Here is a 16,397-nt window from a genome sequence, read left to right on the forward strand (position 1 = left end):
TGCTGCCAAATCTCTTTTCCTTTAATGGAAAATCATACGGCAGATGCAAAATAGACAGAAAATTATTAATGCAATTAAAAAAAATATAAAATAATAGGCGGACTAAAAGAAGCAATGACTACACAATCATTTCTTTACATTTATTCTCTAAGTGATGCACCCTGCAAACCGCTCAATATTTGAAATTTGATCAGCTAAGCTACCAGCGGTTGCATGCCTGAATTACAGAGCATGTAATTTGGCCTCTATATCCAGTACATGCCACTTTCCTACAGCTTTTGCTTTACATGCATAAATGAAATCTGTGGAAATGTCTTCATTTTTCTCGATCACTTTAAGCGGCATTTGCAGTGAAATAACTTCCATGAAACACATTAAGCAGATCTAATTATGCAGTTCTGAGAAGAAAATAGCCTGTACTCAGTGTTGTTCTTTGGATTTTTTTGACAAAAGCAAAGGATAACGTCTGGCAGAGTCCTACTGTTTGATACACTCATGTGCTGTTGCACCTCCACTTGCCTTCTAGCATTTTGAAATAGGATGTTTCATTCAAAAAAGGATGCTAGTAGTCACAAAAATGACTAACCGCATAGATCTTATACACCTAGTACATATTGTTTAACTGCTTGTACATTTCTGGAGACACATTTTAAAGTGCACTGCTCTGGGCACTCGTGATCATGTCGATCACTTGTTGCTAAATTAAAGGGATGTAGGCTGTCTCAAATAACAGGGAAACATGACAGATATGGATCCAGGAACTAATTATCAGCAAATGCGAGAGATGACACTAACGCATGCCTGTAAAATTATCACACTGGTAATACAGAAATCAAACCCGAAAACTTCTCAGCAGAAGTGGAAAAGCCACGGTAATTACAACTTGTGAACTGATGACAGTCAGCCTCTACCTTTGTTCTTATTTCATACAGACCTGATTTCTTTTTCCCTTTTTTGGCTCTGTTCCTGAATTAACTTTTAAAAAGCCATCTATCTTACTTGAACATCGGAAGCCGATACTAGCAAATGCAAATGTATTGATTTTATTGATTGACTGATTGATAGGCATATCCAAAACCAGAAGGGCTAACCCTCGGAAAGTTTAAGACATGGAAGAAAAAAGAGACAGAGAGAGGGAGAAGGAGACTACTTCCCAAATCCACAAATTTCAAGCCATCTGAACACTGTTCACTTGCGGCAAAGTTGCCCAGCTCTAAAGCCAGGGCTGAATGAATCTCACTAAAGGAGACCTAGTAACCCAGTGATCCTTCATACCTCTGCTTCAGACCGTTGTTTCCTGAAAAAAATCTGATATCAGATTTTACCCTTTCTGTATGCCTGATGTTAGCTGTCTGAAAGAGTGCATGTTATGTGCATGTGTGTGATCACAGTCCTATTTTAAAGCTCTTCAAAGAATATTTCTGCCTGATACCATTCTTGTCAGACACGTTTCTGTAACATAGAGGTTCCTATCGCTGTGCAGTGAATATGTGGGGTTTTTTTACTCTTATCTCATGTAGTGCACTTGATAAGGGGTACTACTGAATCTTCTTCTGCACGCTGCATTACAAAGAAAACTGTCTTTTTGCAAGGCATTTTCTGTCCACTGCTTGCACAGAAAATAAAGGCTCTTGTAACTGTTCAGACCTGACTATGAATTCTCAAATGAAAACTGGAACCCTTCTACTGTATCTGAAGTATAAATACCCCAAAGATTCTTGCCTTTCAAATCATACTCGCTGTAATAAAGGTTAATATTGGACTGAACTTATCGTATTCTAGCATCACATGTGAAGTTCCAGATCTGTGTGTATGATCTATTTTCTTCTTCATTGTTGAAATTAAAGAATAGGACAAAACACTGTATATATTATTAAAAATAATAGAACAAGAGTATTTTACTTAAAGACAGTTCAAACCTACTGCTTTCATGAGGAGGAAAAAAAAAAACATGGTGCAAAGTACCGGGGGGAGGGAAGGGAAGAGCATCTGTTGAAAATTAACTACTTCAACATTAATTAACACATAATTTTCTACCTGATGATATAGTGTTGTAGAAAGTATAAATTGAAGGCACAAGAGTAAGAAATGAGTCATCTTTGACTTACCGTATCAAAGACTATTGCTGTATTGCAGTCAGCATCCAAATACAGAGCATGAAGCTTCTCACAGATCAGAAAAATATGCAATCAAAGAACGAATCACATTCATTGTAAAAATAAAGGCCAGAGATTAGAGTACGTATCCAAGGGTCTGGTTAGTCACAGCTTTGACTAGCCTGCTACAGAGCTCTGCAAAACAAGTATACTGCAGCAGTGTGGCAAGCATAGGATTGCAATGCATGTCCCATATATTCAAGCATAATAGAAAACATGGTCTGGAGCTTATTCCATGTGGAAGTGGGGTTTGTTTTATGCAGGCTGAAAAAAGAGATATTTTTTTCCCACATAATAGAATTAGAAATGAAGATTTTTCTTGATTATTGTACACAATAATTCCCCAGGATATCAATTACATAAAGCAGGTGCCTCTGTCTCCTGTTTCCCAGATAAATGCCTGTAATCTCATTTCACAAATGATCCTATTTAGACAGGAGCCACCTATTGTGATGATATCATTTGCTCTAGTATCCATAAATGGGCAACTTCCTACCAAACGTCATGACCACTGACGACACAAATCTTTATAATATTGAGTGGGCAGGGTGGTTGATGGGGTCCCATCAATCTACAGCAGCTTCTGCTGATGAGATCTCACGAAACCTGCAGAATCATCTAAAAAGCTGAAAATGAAGAGAAACAGTAAACCTGTCTGGTGGAGCTCATTACAAATAAATAAATAAATACATTTAAAAGGAACTGGAGAGGTAGTAAAGGCAAATAAAGCATAACCACACAGCAGTGGCACCTTTTCAAATGCCTCATGCACTCACAAGGCTACTGGTAGATATGAACAAAATCACTCTCAGTTAAGAAGTGCAGCTGCCAATTTCCTTTTAGCAGATCCTAAGGACTGTACATACTCTTTCCTTGCAACTGCAAAATATACACTGACAGCAAAAAGGACCGATGCTTCAGTGATGCACAAATTAGCCCACTCTTAGGGAATATTTTTAGAATTAGCAACTGCTTGTCACAGTAGCTTGGAATATGAACTCTGTAACAAAATCTCCTCAGACTGTTTGAAATCCAGTCTGCTAGACCGGTTTGCTTCATGCTCTAACTGGGCGGATCATACACGAATTTAATTTCCCAGATCACTGTTTTCATAAGAAAAATCATTCCATTAAATACATGAATTTGGGAAATATTATGATACAATTAGCAGAAAATAATTTCCATCTGCCTGCACATGGAGCTTTGAGGAGAGGTTAAGGTGATGCAGGGTTCATTGGCTTCCCCACCCTTTCCCCGAGGGACTCAATTGCTCCTAGTGGCTAAAGCAGATTGCTGAAGAACCTTGTGTTGAATATTTTTCTTGGCAGAAGTTGGCAAGAACTTCAAAACAAAGCCCCCAGTTTCAAAGAAACAATATGAGAGCATTTTTCAATGTTATATCTCCACAGATCTTGGTTTACGTAGTCCTGCTTTGAACAAACAGCACAGCATCCAAACAACTCCTCTTTAACTACACAGGCATAACATGATCCATCCATGTTACTGTTCAGACAACACTCACTAGAACCCCAGTCAGGCTGGGGATTTGGGGTAGAAAACTTTAAAGTTTAAAAGCACGGAAACTGTGATGCCTGTCTGTATGCCTGATGTGGTTCCACCACAACAGGGTCCGCTTCTCGAAATCCAGCTTGTCCACCAAGCACAGTGCTTGTAATGCCTTTCATTCACTTCATAGCATCTTTGGGACAGGGGCAATCTTCTGCTAAATTTATGTATGATAAATAGAGAGGGTCCCAACTGCAAGCAGTGTAAATGTTAATAATAAAAGCAGTACTGCCACAGTGACTCACATCAGGTCTAGATGGGGTGAAAGGAAAATTTGAGCACAGCATCCATAGCTTCAAGACAAAGCTATGCTGTCAAAACAGAAAAGTCAATGGATTTTCTGAAAACACCCTAAAGAGATGAACTCCTTCCTCAGAGACAAAAATCAATGGAGCAAACTACTTCAGAGGACTGAACAGCAGTTGAGACATGAGCAGGTGCTTTCCTTCTCCCTCCTGACCGTGCTCATCTTCAAGGTAGCACTAGCTGAGCTCCCTAGATAGGCTGTCTTGGCAATGCCATAAATGTTGATTTGACTCAGGGGATCATAACCCCTTCATTTCAGTACTGGGTGTAAGTAGAAAAGCACATACTCTGCATGTCCAGATGGCATAAATATTTTCCACATGTTTTCATGACAAAAGATAAAGATAACACAAGAAATGGTTAGAAAGTGGAAGCATGTGAGAGTGTAACAGAGATTGATGGTCCAGAAGTTTCTCTCTTGTCTAGATAAAAAATGATGAAATGTGAGTGAGGAGAAAAAAAGGCAGAAAATAGCTTAAAAGAATATTCATCATTGTTCCATCAAACTCGGTCCTGCCTTGGGAAAAGCCAACTGTCAGATTTTCTTGGTAATGTACAAAGACTTATAAGGCTCTTCCTACTAGGAAAGCATGAATTTTCTTAAAGCAGTATATTTTTGAGCATCTGAGCTACTCTTCATTAACCTAGTTTTGAGCTTATCAAATATGCAGTAATGAGCAAGAATGGCCTTCCCATACAGAGCAGGATGTTAAACATGGTCCAGTGGAAGATACCCTGATGGTTCTGATCTTTGCTTAAAGACGCCTGGACTTTATAGAAATAAAGAGATGGGGACATGATTTCCAAGCTGTTCGCATTTGTGTTGGAAGATACTGTGAGAAAATACCCCAAACATATTCTTGTTTTAGGAATGGGCTTAAGGATTATACTGAAAAGAGTCACTTTAGAGAAAGGAAAGCTGCTGAACTGGGTGCAGGGGAAACTGCCATAAGCCACAACATCCAATGTTAAGCAAGCAACCAGTGGACATGTGGCAAAACTGCAGACCACACAAGATAGTGTTCTGCCACTCATTATGCCTTTGCTTTACATCTGAGATCATAACAAAAGAATTGAGACCCTAACAAAGAAGTTGGACTACCTTTGAAATTCCTACTTTCCTGCTGTCCTTCCTTTTATTAGGCTTATTCTTTTCCAGCACACTTGGAAATGAAATCTCTCCAGACATTTGGGCCAGTCTATCAATCTGCACGTACCTGGGCAGAAAATAAGCAGACAGGACTATGTTTAAAAGGTTTAGACCTTCCACTAATGAGAAGTGGGATCCAAGTAATAAAATACTACTGGATTTTCGAAACTCCATTCTGAAAGGGAAGAGACAGCAAGGTGTTACCTTCTTGCATTATCACCATAAGCACCATGCTTCTAAACACCTACTGATATTTTAGTAGATAGTATCTTCAAAGAAGAGACGGAAGAAACTGCTTCAGTTAAATAAGCTTTGTCTGCTTATTTGAGTAGCAAGAAACCCTGCCATCTCCAGTGTCACTGTGGCATATATTAACTAGTGGGAAAACATGGAGATGATCAAAAATTATACTAAAAAAATTGCAATGCCTTCCTCTTTAAACTGCAGACTACCAACAATCAATGCCAATAAAAAGTGTATCTTATGTGTCATCCTTTTGCAGACATGGAGTAGAACAGTTACGGCAGTTTGTGCAATACTTCCTTTAATTGTTTTAGTAAGATCTGCCCTTGTTTGTGTCAATTAATGAGGAATATGCAAACTAAGACAAAGAAAAGCCTCATAAGAACTTGCACCTCCACTCATTTCTATAGCAAACAAACAGGAAAATTAAACAAGGCTCTTGGACAAGGAAAGTTTAATCTGCTATCCTTTTCTAATATTTGCAGTCAGGATCAGAAACACTAAAAGCTAAAATGTGAATCCTCCTTCTTTTAGCTAGGTCTATTGTGCCTAAAACCTCTTGAGTATTTGAACCTAAGTGACATGGCACATTGGACAGACATGACTACAAGATGCATTGCTGTACCTAAGCAAACATTCTTCCTTAAATCTCTCTGAGATTCATCACTATGGCTTTTCAATAAGGCCACAGAAAACTCCAAAGGGGGATTTCAACCTCTTAAAGCCAAATGCAATTTGGCATAATATAATAATGATGTGAAGAACAATCTATGGGTTTTAATTACTTGTCAAAATCCTATTACCCAACAAAATCTAGAAATACCTATTGTCAATATCAGACCTAAATGAATTCTCAGGAATATCAATCCCAATATGTTGTTGCTTAACAGACAAAATAATCAGAAAAAAAACTGTTCATAAGCTCTTTTCTATACCACCAGCTGCAGTGCTGGTACCTCAAAGAAAACATAAATGTTCATTTTAATTTCACACTCCATTAGAAATACAGGTGTAAAAAATATCTAGAAAGTGAAAAATGACATTTTTTAATGGGAAAATACATAATTTTAATGTCCATATCAATAATAAAATAATTGAGATCAGAATTATTTAAAATATTTAAGGGGGGGCTTTCCTTTCTTTTTCAAAGCAAAGATAGCCCAGTTTTTGATCGATAGGGTAACTACCATACTTTTGCATCTATTGACCCTCCTATATAAATCACCATCATTTGGGAGATTGGAAGAAATTGATAAAAATTTCTGTATGATGCAATTTTCCTTTTGAAACTGTGCAGTTTACTAAGTCACTGTCTCCTTGGTATAAGTCCCCACTGTTCTGAAACAGAATCGTGTTGAAACATTTATGGCCCAATCATTTGTGCAAAATGCTACTTAATGTCTTCTTACAGAGACCTCAGTCCTGTAGAAATCTAGAATGGTCCTAATATTGACCAGCAAAGGTTATCATAAATCTGTGACATGTAAAAAGATTATTGTAGGTTAGGATGTTAGAAATTCTTTGTATTCTTCTGATATCACCTGAGTGGAAGAAGCAGCTGTGAGCAGGACTTTTTGTGAAAAATCCCCCAATAAGGGGTGATACAAGACAATGTTTACATGTCAATTTCTGCATTTTTTACATTCCTAGTGTTTTTGAGGAGTAAACAGTAGATTTGATGACAAGATTGGAAATGGCACTCTAAGAAGCAGAATTGATAAGATATTGGTAAGCAGCAAAACCTCCGGAACCAAGCTCCTGGTTGAGATCTCACCCCGTCATACAGTTTGAAGCCAAAAAGTCCTAGAAACAATGGTGAAAAAGATTTCCTCTGCTTACCTCTCTTGAGTTCAATTGTTTTTATGTTATAATAAAGAAAAAAAAAAAAAAACACTGAAAAAATTAACACTTATAATACTAGCTGAACAACTTATTGCAGAGAAAAAGAGGTTCTGAGGTTGTAGCGCAAGGAATATGAAGAGTATGACTTGGAGAGCTAGCTTTGTGTAAGAAACCAAGGAGAAAGAATCAGGGAAAAGCAAAAGCAGATAAACAAGGCTTTGAGGAAGGGGAAGAGAGATGTATGTCCACAGCTGCAGAGCTGAAAGGCTTTATGAAGGCCCTGCATGGCCAGAGAAGCCTTCTGCCCATGGGCCTCCTGTGGAAGCACCAGCTCTGGGTCATGGCCTGTAGGGTTACACAGCAGGTCATGTGTAAACATGACTCTTCACATAATCCTTACCTCCAGCATGCAAATATGATTACTATGTATGGCTAAGGTTAAATATGTGCTAGAGCACCAGAGTTTGGGCTTTTCAAGTGGCAACATACTGTATGGATTGACATCACGTTCAGGTCCTTGTTCAAGCTGATACAGTGATCTCAGATGACAAACTTTCTTCTGAAGGTGAAATAAAGTCAAGTTCTGTAACCGCAAAAGTTGCCATGAGACAAAATAGTTGTCTTCTGGCCATATCTCATCGCAGACACTGGCACTAATCCATTTCCAGGCCTCACAGCTCATAAACTCAGAACTATTATGGACTCGATAAAGGCAATCAATACATTAGTTAAGTGAGATGGAATGATTTAGCTCTTAGGAAAAAAAATATATAGGGCTCAGTATTTTTGTCCCTGTTTTTGAGCATCTCAGAAGAGCATATTAAACCTCAAGAAAACTGAGTTCACACAACAATGCCTTGGCACATCCACTTGAAATTGAAACGGGAAAAGAAAGATTTTTAGTTTTGTTTAAATAAACTGAGAGGTCTTCAAAGCAAGGACTGCTTCTGACTGTTTTACAAAGCCCTCTTGAATGGCTTTTCTTCTGAGGCCCTGCTTCATACTGAATATATGCAATAGCTTGACAAAATGCTGTTTTCATTCCCTATAAATTTGAGAAGTCAAACTTTAAAGTATATGCATATCACCGGCAAACGTTTCCAAAGGAAGAAAAACCTACAGTGCTTAAATGAGTTTTCCCCAATGTCAAACCTAAGCTAGATATAAAAAACATGGTACAATGGTTATGGGAGGAAATGTGGTGCACTGGGTCCCACAATATGCATTAAAAATAACATTCTGATACAAATACCCTTCAATCTTCTGTGTTAACCTAAAGTAATAAAGGTAAACAGCTGTGTATATGACAACATAAAAATAATCAATAGCGTTCACTGACTTCTCACAGTATTTAGAGGCTATTTATCAACGACTCTTCCTTTTCCTTTAGAAAATAAAATGAATTGTTTTAAATGTTTCTTTTGGGGGAAAATATATATTCATAACATGGGATGGGGAAACTACATTTTTGTAACGAAGGAAACTCCAGAATACTTTCATGAAATTACATACAATATTCAATATTACAATATTCGATACTGAAATGCATGGTAATTTGACATAATAACAATTAGGTCTTCCACCTCCCCAACCAGCCTACATTGTCATTGCAGGAAACCTTGCTCCCACCCCAAAACAAAGTTTTCAGGATGACCCGTACCACAAATTTTAATTTTTTTTTTTTTAAATCTTGAATAAATTCAGAGGCTTCTAGCATAAGCTGTGGCTGTTCAAATGTGCAGTGAAAGAACTGTTTAGCAGGTCTACTAAAAATAGTAAAGTTATTTCTGACACAGCAAACAAAATAGAAGAAATGTGCTTTCAATAGACTATTCCTATTAAGTTTCACATTTATTGCAGAAAGACAATGGACTCAAGACTACTTATTAACAGTGGGTTAGGAACAAGAGGTAAAATCCTCTAGCAACAGCTCAGGGAAAGCATTTTACCATACAACTGTCCACCTTAAGTCTTCCTTAAGCGTGGCTGAGGGCCAGGGAACAATACGACAAAAAAGCAGGTATAGATTATTTAACCCTGCCAGCACGCAAAGGAAAAGCATCTGCAATAACATTAATATTCGCAGCGGCAACCTTTGACGCTTTCATAATTCAGGTTTGACCTCAATGAGGAGCTTGGCAGAAGACCACTGTGTTTCTGTGGCTGTAGCCCTTTATGTAAAGGACAATGACCCCCCTGCATCAACCCTTCATTGTAATTGCCCAATAAGACCCTACAAATGTTTGATAACTAGGTTTTTGCAGGACTAGAACTGAAAACACACTGGCAAAGCTTCTATGTGTAGAAGTCACTATGGTTACTGCCTACACTTGCTTTGCCTCCAATAAAATCTTTAATTTCCATAAGCATTAAAATTCACCAAATGCACCAAAATTATTCAGACAGGAAAAAAAAATTCTTTGGTTTATCAGCCTTTTAGCTGTGCTGCTTTTACCTTTTTAAGCTGAGACCCTTAGCTGAGGCACATTATTACACATCTGGGTATGGGGACAATTACTGCAGCAGAAACCTTGCAGTGGGAATGCTTCATTAGGCAGCAGCTTCAGCAGCGTGTGCGGAGCAGCTCGCTGCTCTTGGCCAGTGCAACGCTGAAACCCAGAAAATGCTACAGCAGGTGCCAGATGAGAAGCATTAGCTGGGGACCAAGCCAGCCAAATTCAGAGGAATACACTTAGCATTGTTGTAAATCTTTCCGTTTCTAAGAAAATTAAAAGTTGGTCTTCCCTGATTAGATTCCCTGTCCGATGGAATAAAAAATAGCTACACGCAAAACAATTTTTTTTTTTGGTTTTGCTTTATTTTATAGCAATCAGCATGCTTCTTCCTATCAAGTATTCTTACATAAATACCAAGCTGGCTAAGCCTTGCATTTCCTGAATTTATTGTTATTTGGTTATACCATAAAGCCATTAAACCCCATTTCCTACTTCTATTCTTTTACTGCTGGTAGTTTTCTACTCAAGTTCCTCCAAGCATACTAGGAGATTTTGCTCACTGCTACTGTCTGTTACTCTGCAAAGCTGCCTGAAGCACCGTCCCCACTCCTGCTACACCCAGGTAACTCATTCCTCTTCTCGTTCCCCTCAATACCTCCTCACAGCTAGTTGCCTTAGTCACCAGGTGACTCGTCTGGCAGAGGTGGATCAATGCACTCTTCTATTTATCAGTTCAGCTATTTCCCTTCATTTCCCCTCTATCTCATTTCGCTGATGATCACTTTAGGTGAAAGCTCTTTAATATTACTCTTCATATCCTCAATGAGGTCCTCTGCAAAGGTTCTCATTGTGAACCTTTCCCTCTTTTACAGGAAGCACAGAGTGCTCACTGGCAACAGAAAATGCAGGGCAGAATGCTTGAAAATCATCAGCAGGAATTGCACCGGACTATAGCTCCGGTTCATACAGGATCTACAATCCCTAACAACACCCAATTACACTTAATTTCTTCTAGCTCTTCCAGCCACAAATACTGAGACAACACTACCCCAGACAGCCACAAACAGAGCTTTCCCATAATCACACACTCTCTTACAAGGTGGATATGCAAAATGCAATTGATGTTGAGTTTTGAGCAGGTAGGGTGTACTCAGATCAGATTTCTTCCTCACAGGGTGGTGAGGCACTGGCACAGGTTGCCCCAAGAAGCTGTGGATGCCCCATCCCTGGAGGTGTTCAAGACCAAGCTGGATGGGGCTTTGAGCAACCAGGTCTGGTGGGAGGTGTCCCTGGCTGAACTGGGTGATCTTTAAGGTCCCTTCCAACCCAAACCATTCTATGATTCTATGATTCTATTTCCAACCTGTAAGAAATAAGAATACTGTCTGTCATACCATTACTTTCTTATTCCAATAGAAAAACAAAAGCTTTTCCTGTAATCCCTTAGTTTCAGAATAAAAGACTTTGGGCGATGCATTAGGTGTCACATGAAACAACAAACCTTCAGTGGTCACCTTTTTCATAATTTCCCATTCATGGCATACATAATTCATACATTAAAGCGGGAGGAAGGTACTTCCTGGAAAATCATAGAGCTTAGCTACTAGTTTAAAAGAGTTTAATCTATGGCCTGAAATCTCTAGTCTCCAAGGACAAAGATGTAACAACTACTTCATGCCTTCAGTAGAAGTCATCAGTATCTACCTCAGTAATAGAAACTGGTTTGAATTATATTGAAGAAAATTGTTGTAATAATAGCGAGAATGGGAAAAATGCTTTCCTTCTGATGAAGTCTTACTAAATAAGTGGACTTGTGTCCAAGCTTCAGCATAAATAGAATAGCAGTTTAGTGGGAGTTTACAAAAGCTGGGTAATTGTAGAAGGAGAGTTTCCCAAAAGGCTTATACTTATTAGTAGAGTGCTGCTTTGACTTTTAAGCTGTTTTCTGTTATTATTGCCTGCATACTTGTGCTACCAGCTTCTTTCCTGGGAGAAATGACAAAAAAACAACATAAAGTGACCTCTGTATACTAACCATTAAGTACGTCACATCATGCTACTTAAAATATGTTACAGGCTGGCTGGCACATAAGCACATTTTCTTCTCTTCAGAAACACACATACCCAGCACAATGAAATTCACAGCCTGGCTGTTGGGAACCTAAGTGGTCAGCCCTAAAAAATGGCTTAATATAGGGGTTCGGCTACAACATTACTAGATAGGGACCAGAAATGACAGAATATCCTACTCCATGAACAAGCTAAACTATAAAAAGACAATATTTAAGGCAAATACAGACCTTGTTCAGATGAATTCAATCCAATATAGCAATGAAATGTCCTATAAAGCTGTGAGCTATGCTTTAGAAAGCATTCCAAGTGAAGTTATAAGCACACAGAAGACATGCCCTCACTTTACCTAAAGCACAGGCAAATACAGTGCCCATTCACAATCACAGCAATTGAGTACACAGTACAAAGAAAATACAGCTATTAAAAAGACATTATCATACAGTACACAGCTAGCAGCTAGATTTAAGTAGACAGTGAGGATGCTGAGGAAATGGCAGCTTTTGTGGGCCTGGAAGATGCTAAGAGACAAAGTGACCTGCAAGAAGTGAACAAGGAGAGGGGAGAACAGGAAGCCTGAGAGAAAACAGCTAGGGTGGGAGCTGGGATAAAAAGGCTTTGCTATTAGCAGAGAAATCTGTCCTACAGCCTGCTCTACCATACCCATATCCATATGAGAGGCAGAGTGAAGTCTGTAACTGCTCTCCCCTGTCACGCTTGAGCAGGGCATCTGCTGGCAACAGGGCTCTGCCACCCAGCCCTCCAGAAGAAAGATTTCTTCTTTAATCCTCATGCTTAGAGTCAACTCCGTTATAACACAAGGGCACAGCTCCATCTAGAGGGCAACTATTCCCTCGGCTGTTCTAATGGCATAATTGCATTTCTAATGTCTTTTATTTATCCACAGGTCAGCGCATACTCCCAACAGCACTCCGAGCGCTGCTCCTTTGGCAGCAGTCTCCAGCGGGAACACACAGGCTAACCTCAAACCTCAGCTGCCTCACCTTCTGCAAAGTCTGAGCAGCCAAAAATAAAACCCAGCTTTCCCTGAAACCCACCTCTTTGTTTGAGTGGTCTCCAACACCGAGCCTGCTACCACGATTTTGCAGCATCCATAAAATGCCAGAAGTTGAAGGCTACTCCCACCCTGGGGAACTGCATGGGGCCTGAAGGCAAAAGGCTTGTGAACTCCTTACCTCTTGTGTCTCTGAAGAAATAGGCAGCCAACCTATTTCTCATTATTATATTCATAAAGACATCTATACTCAGTAGCAAACTGAGCATCAGTAGTTAATATCAAGATAAAGAAATGTTTTTAAAATGCTGAGATATCGAGGAGGATGTTTATAATCCTTTCTGTTGCAAAGACTTTCTTTAATAACAAAGAACAATTCTCTTTTTTTCTATCAATCAGTTAACAAATATCTCCAGGAACACACATGGAGACTTTTAAGGAGGCTGAAAATCCTGAGAGCATTAAATCCCACTCTTCAAAAACGCTAATATGCAAGTTTAACTTCATCTTCTCCATTGCCATGATGTGGGCTGTGTGCCAGGCTATTCTCACCGTGGAGCTTTTCTTCTGCACTGATCAGGACTTACAAAGCCCTTGAGTAGATGTCTCTGAACACCCCTTTCTCCCTGTTGCAGGCCCAAACCTGTACCACCGTGTAATTTTAAAAGCTTAACCCCATAGTAACTTGCTATACTCCTTTAAGGGCTTATTTAAGTAGCCAACCAGTTATATCAATATTCTTCTTCACTGTTTTGCAGGCTTTACAGGATATTATCACCAAATACGCACCTTTTATAAATCAATATATTTAGATTCAGGCAAGCTGTGTATCTGAGCAACAGAACAGCGAGATTGTTGTCCATGCATTAAATTTCCTCTGATTACTCATTTATTATACAATAGTGTTCTAAATTTTACCCATCACTTCCTTCTTGTGTTTGTTAGCGAGAAAGAAAATTTCAACTCAGGCAATGTTTTCCTTTTGATAACGACATATTCTGTAAGCTAGGTATAAGCTGTTGCTGTGAACCAATTTAATATTAAAACTGCTGAGCTAATGACTGTATGCAAGACATGCTTGGGATAAAAATAAGAAAAAATAAAAAAAAAAAAAAAGAGAGAAAAAGAAAAAAACAAAACACAGATGACTGCTTATTTCCTGTAAAGTTTATTCACACTACTGACTACTCTTTTCTTATATTTTAAGGAATTCAGATTTAGAAACCATCACTTAAAACAAATCTAGCAAACTACGCAGTCATTTCTTCCCTTACTTCTTCCTACCTTAGGAATTCTGATGCAGTTCACTGTTTCTCAAAACAAAATTAGTTGCAGTGATGAGTCACATTTTTATGGTAGCAAGGAATATAAGATGTATGGCTTTTTGTGTATCAAATGTAGAGTGGTGCTATCTGAAAGATTTATAAGGTCTTTTCTAACAAAAGTTCAAGATCATGGATGAAGAGCAGAGTCAATTGTGGCAAGGAAATTTCAGTCCACCCAGTGGACTCAGATGGTTATGTAAATACCACATATTACTCAATGGCACTGACTCTGTATAAACACCTATGGCAGAGATGGGTATCAATCACATGAAAACACAGAGTGGACCTCCAAGCAGCTATACTGATCATCAGTCATTTTCACTCAAAAACATTCCCACCTTGCCATACAGTGATAGAATCACTATGGTTGGAAAAGACCTTCAAGATCATCTGGTCAACCCATCACCCTACTACCAATGTCAGCCACTAAACCATGTCCAACCTTTCCTTAAATACCCTCAGGGACAGTGATTCCACCACCTCCCTGAGCAACCCATTCCATTGTCTGACTGCTCCTTCTGAGAAGAAATGTTTCCGAATTTCCAACCTGAACCTCCCCTGGCACAACTTGAGGCCATTCCCTCTAGTCCTATCACTGGTTACCTGTGAGAAGAGGCCAACACCTTCCTTTCAGGTAGCTGTAGAGAGCAATAAGGTGTCCGCTGAGCTTCCTCTTCTCCAGACTAAACAAACCCAGTTCCCTCATCTGTTCCTCATTGGACTCATGTTCCATCTCAGCTTCATCCCTTGGCTTCAGGCCCAGACCCGGCCAGTGCTCAGGCAAGTCCTGCCTCTTTGCAGCCTCTGTTAGAGCTGCACTGAAAGTAGTATCTCCAAACTCAGTGGGATAGATGGCCACAGAGGTGGCACCACCTCACAAACACACCTCACTGCCCCAGCCTTTACATGCATGGTCCAAAACTGAAGAAGATGCAGGTGAGAGATAGACAACAAATTTTGTTTTTTGGAAGCGGTCTCTTTGTTAAAACCTGAATTAAACTAGTTGGATAAAAGAGAAGAACAGCTTAGGTCAAGGTACAGTGAAAGGTGAATAAAATACAAAGGGCAAAGTAGCCAGCTCAGAAAGATGGATAAGATGGTCTACTATGGTACTTATCCAAAGAAGTGGTATAGGGTAGAGATCATTTACATAAATGTTACCTGGCCCTCTCTGTGTGTCAGGAACATACACAACACACAAAATCCTGCCCTTTCTTTGATATTTAGAATGGTTTATCCCTTTCTTGCTCTACCTGAAAATGGTTGAATATATGAGCAGTGACTTCCGCAGACCGAGATACAGAGGTATAGAGTGTAATGCTAAAACTTCAAATGTCAAAAATGAAACAAGACTGAGACTATTTCAGTCATTGTAGATCAGTGTTCTTGGTCTAAATTAGTCAGCTGCCTGTTATGCAAGATCATCCTCCTTGCTAGTCATTCTCACAGGGTATTTACAGAACACTACATGGGAACTGGTGAGAATCTCAGTGAAGGTACCACCAGGAGGAGGCTACTTAAAAAAGAACATACTGCATGCATTTCCAGGCAGACATTTAAATAGACATTTCTAAAAAGTATTTGCTTTTTCATATGCACACACATATATGTAAATACACACATGCACAAACCGTATTTGCATGTCATTGCATGTAATATGGGAAGAAAGAAATATGTAAATATGTTTTAAAAACTATTTCTAATGCTTGAAATATTTCTGATACTTTTGGATAGCATACACTTATTTGGAAGTAGTTTTCTAAATGCAGCCTTCGGAGAAGAGTATTTCACAAATCAAACTGATTCACTCAGAGCACATTTTGCCAAGATAACATTTACTGGAGTAGGGGGAAGAGGGAAGAGAGAAATCAGGGAAATTTGTTTTTATATCAACCCAGTGGAGTCATATCTTTCCTCTTCTGGATCTTTGATTCAATGTCCTGAACAAGTTGTAAACCATCTCATTAAAAAGATCACAACCAAATGCACACAGAATATTTTAGCACAACAATCTGTTGCACTTTTACTGTCTTTCTACCTTGCCCTCTGATATATTTACCCTAGCTGGCTTGGGGTCTAGGTATAATTTCATCTGTATAGGATAATTCCTACCTGCTTAACACATGCTAAAAAAATCCTTTTTTGGGGAAAACTTAAGAAATGAAGTGAACACGAACTTGACTAGTCAGAAAAATCTCTCCAAATAGCCTTTAGCTGTTTGTATCATACAACAGCACTGTTCTCTGTGCAGTTATCTCAATTACTCTT

At 39.0% G+C, this 16,397-nt stretch overlaps 1 protein-coding gene across 7 annotated transcripts in view; it reads right to left on the reverse strand.

The window, feature by feature from the left end:
* The window catches only part of DLGAP2 (DLG associated protein 2), a 474,554-nt gene that overhangs the window by 334,414 nt on the left and 123,743 nt on the right, over nt 1-16,397 (reverse strand). For 2 of the 7 annotated variants that reach the window (XM_032184998.1, XM_032184996.1), the window contains exon 1: nt 2,109-2,294. The exons of the other annotated variants lie outside the window; for them this stretch is intronic. The gene's annotated coding sequence lies outside the window, so the exon portion shown is untranslated. Of the gene's footprint in view, nt 1-2,108; nt 2,295-16,397 lie in introns of those variants that run through there. 7 annotated transcript variants of the gene reach the window in all.

The sequence above is a fragment of the Aythya fuligula genome, chromosome 3, assembly GCF_009819795.1.
Source record: "Aythya fuligula isolate bAytFul2 chromosome 3, bAytFul2.pri, whole genome shotgun sequence".
Classification (NCBI taxonomy): domain Eukaryota; kingdom Metazoa; phylum Chordata; class Aves; order Anseriformes; family Anatidae; genus Aythya; species Aythya fuligula.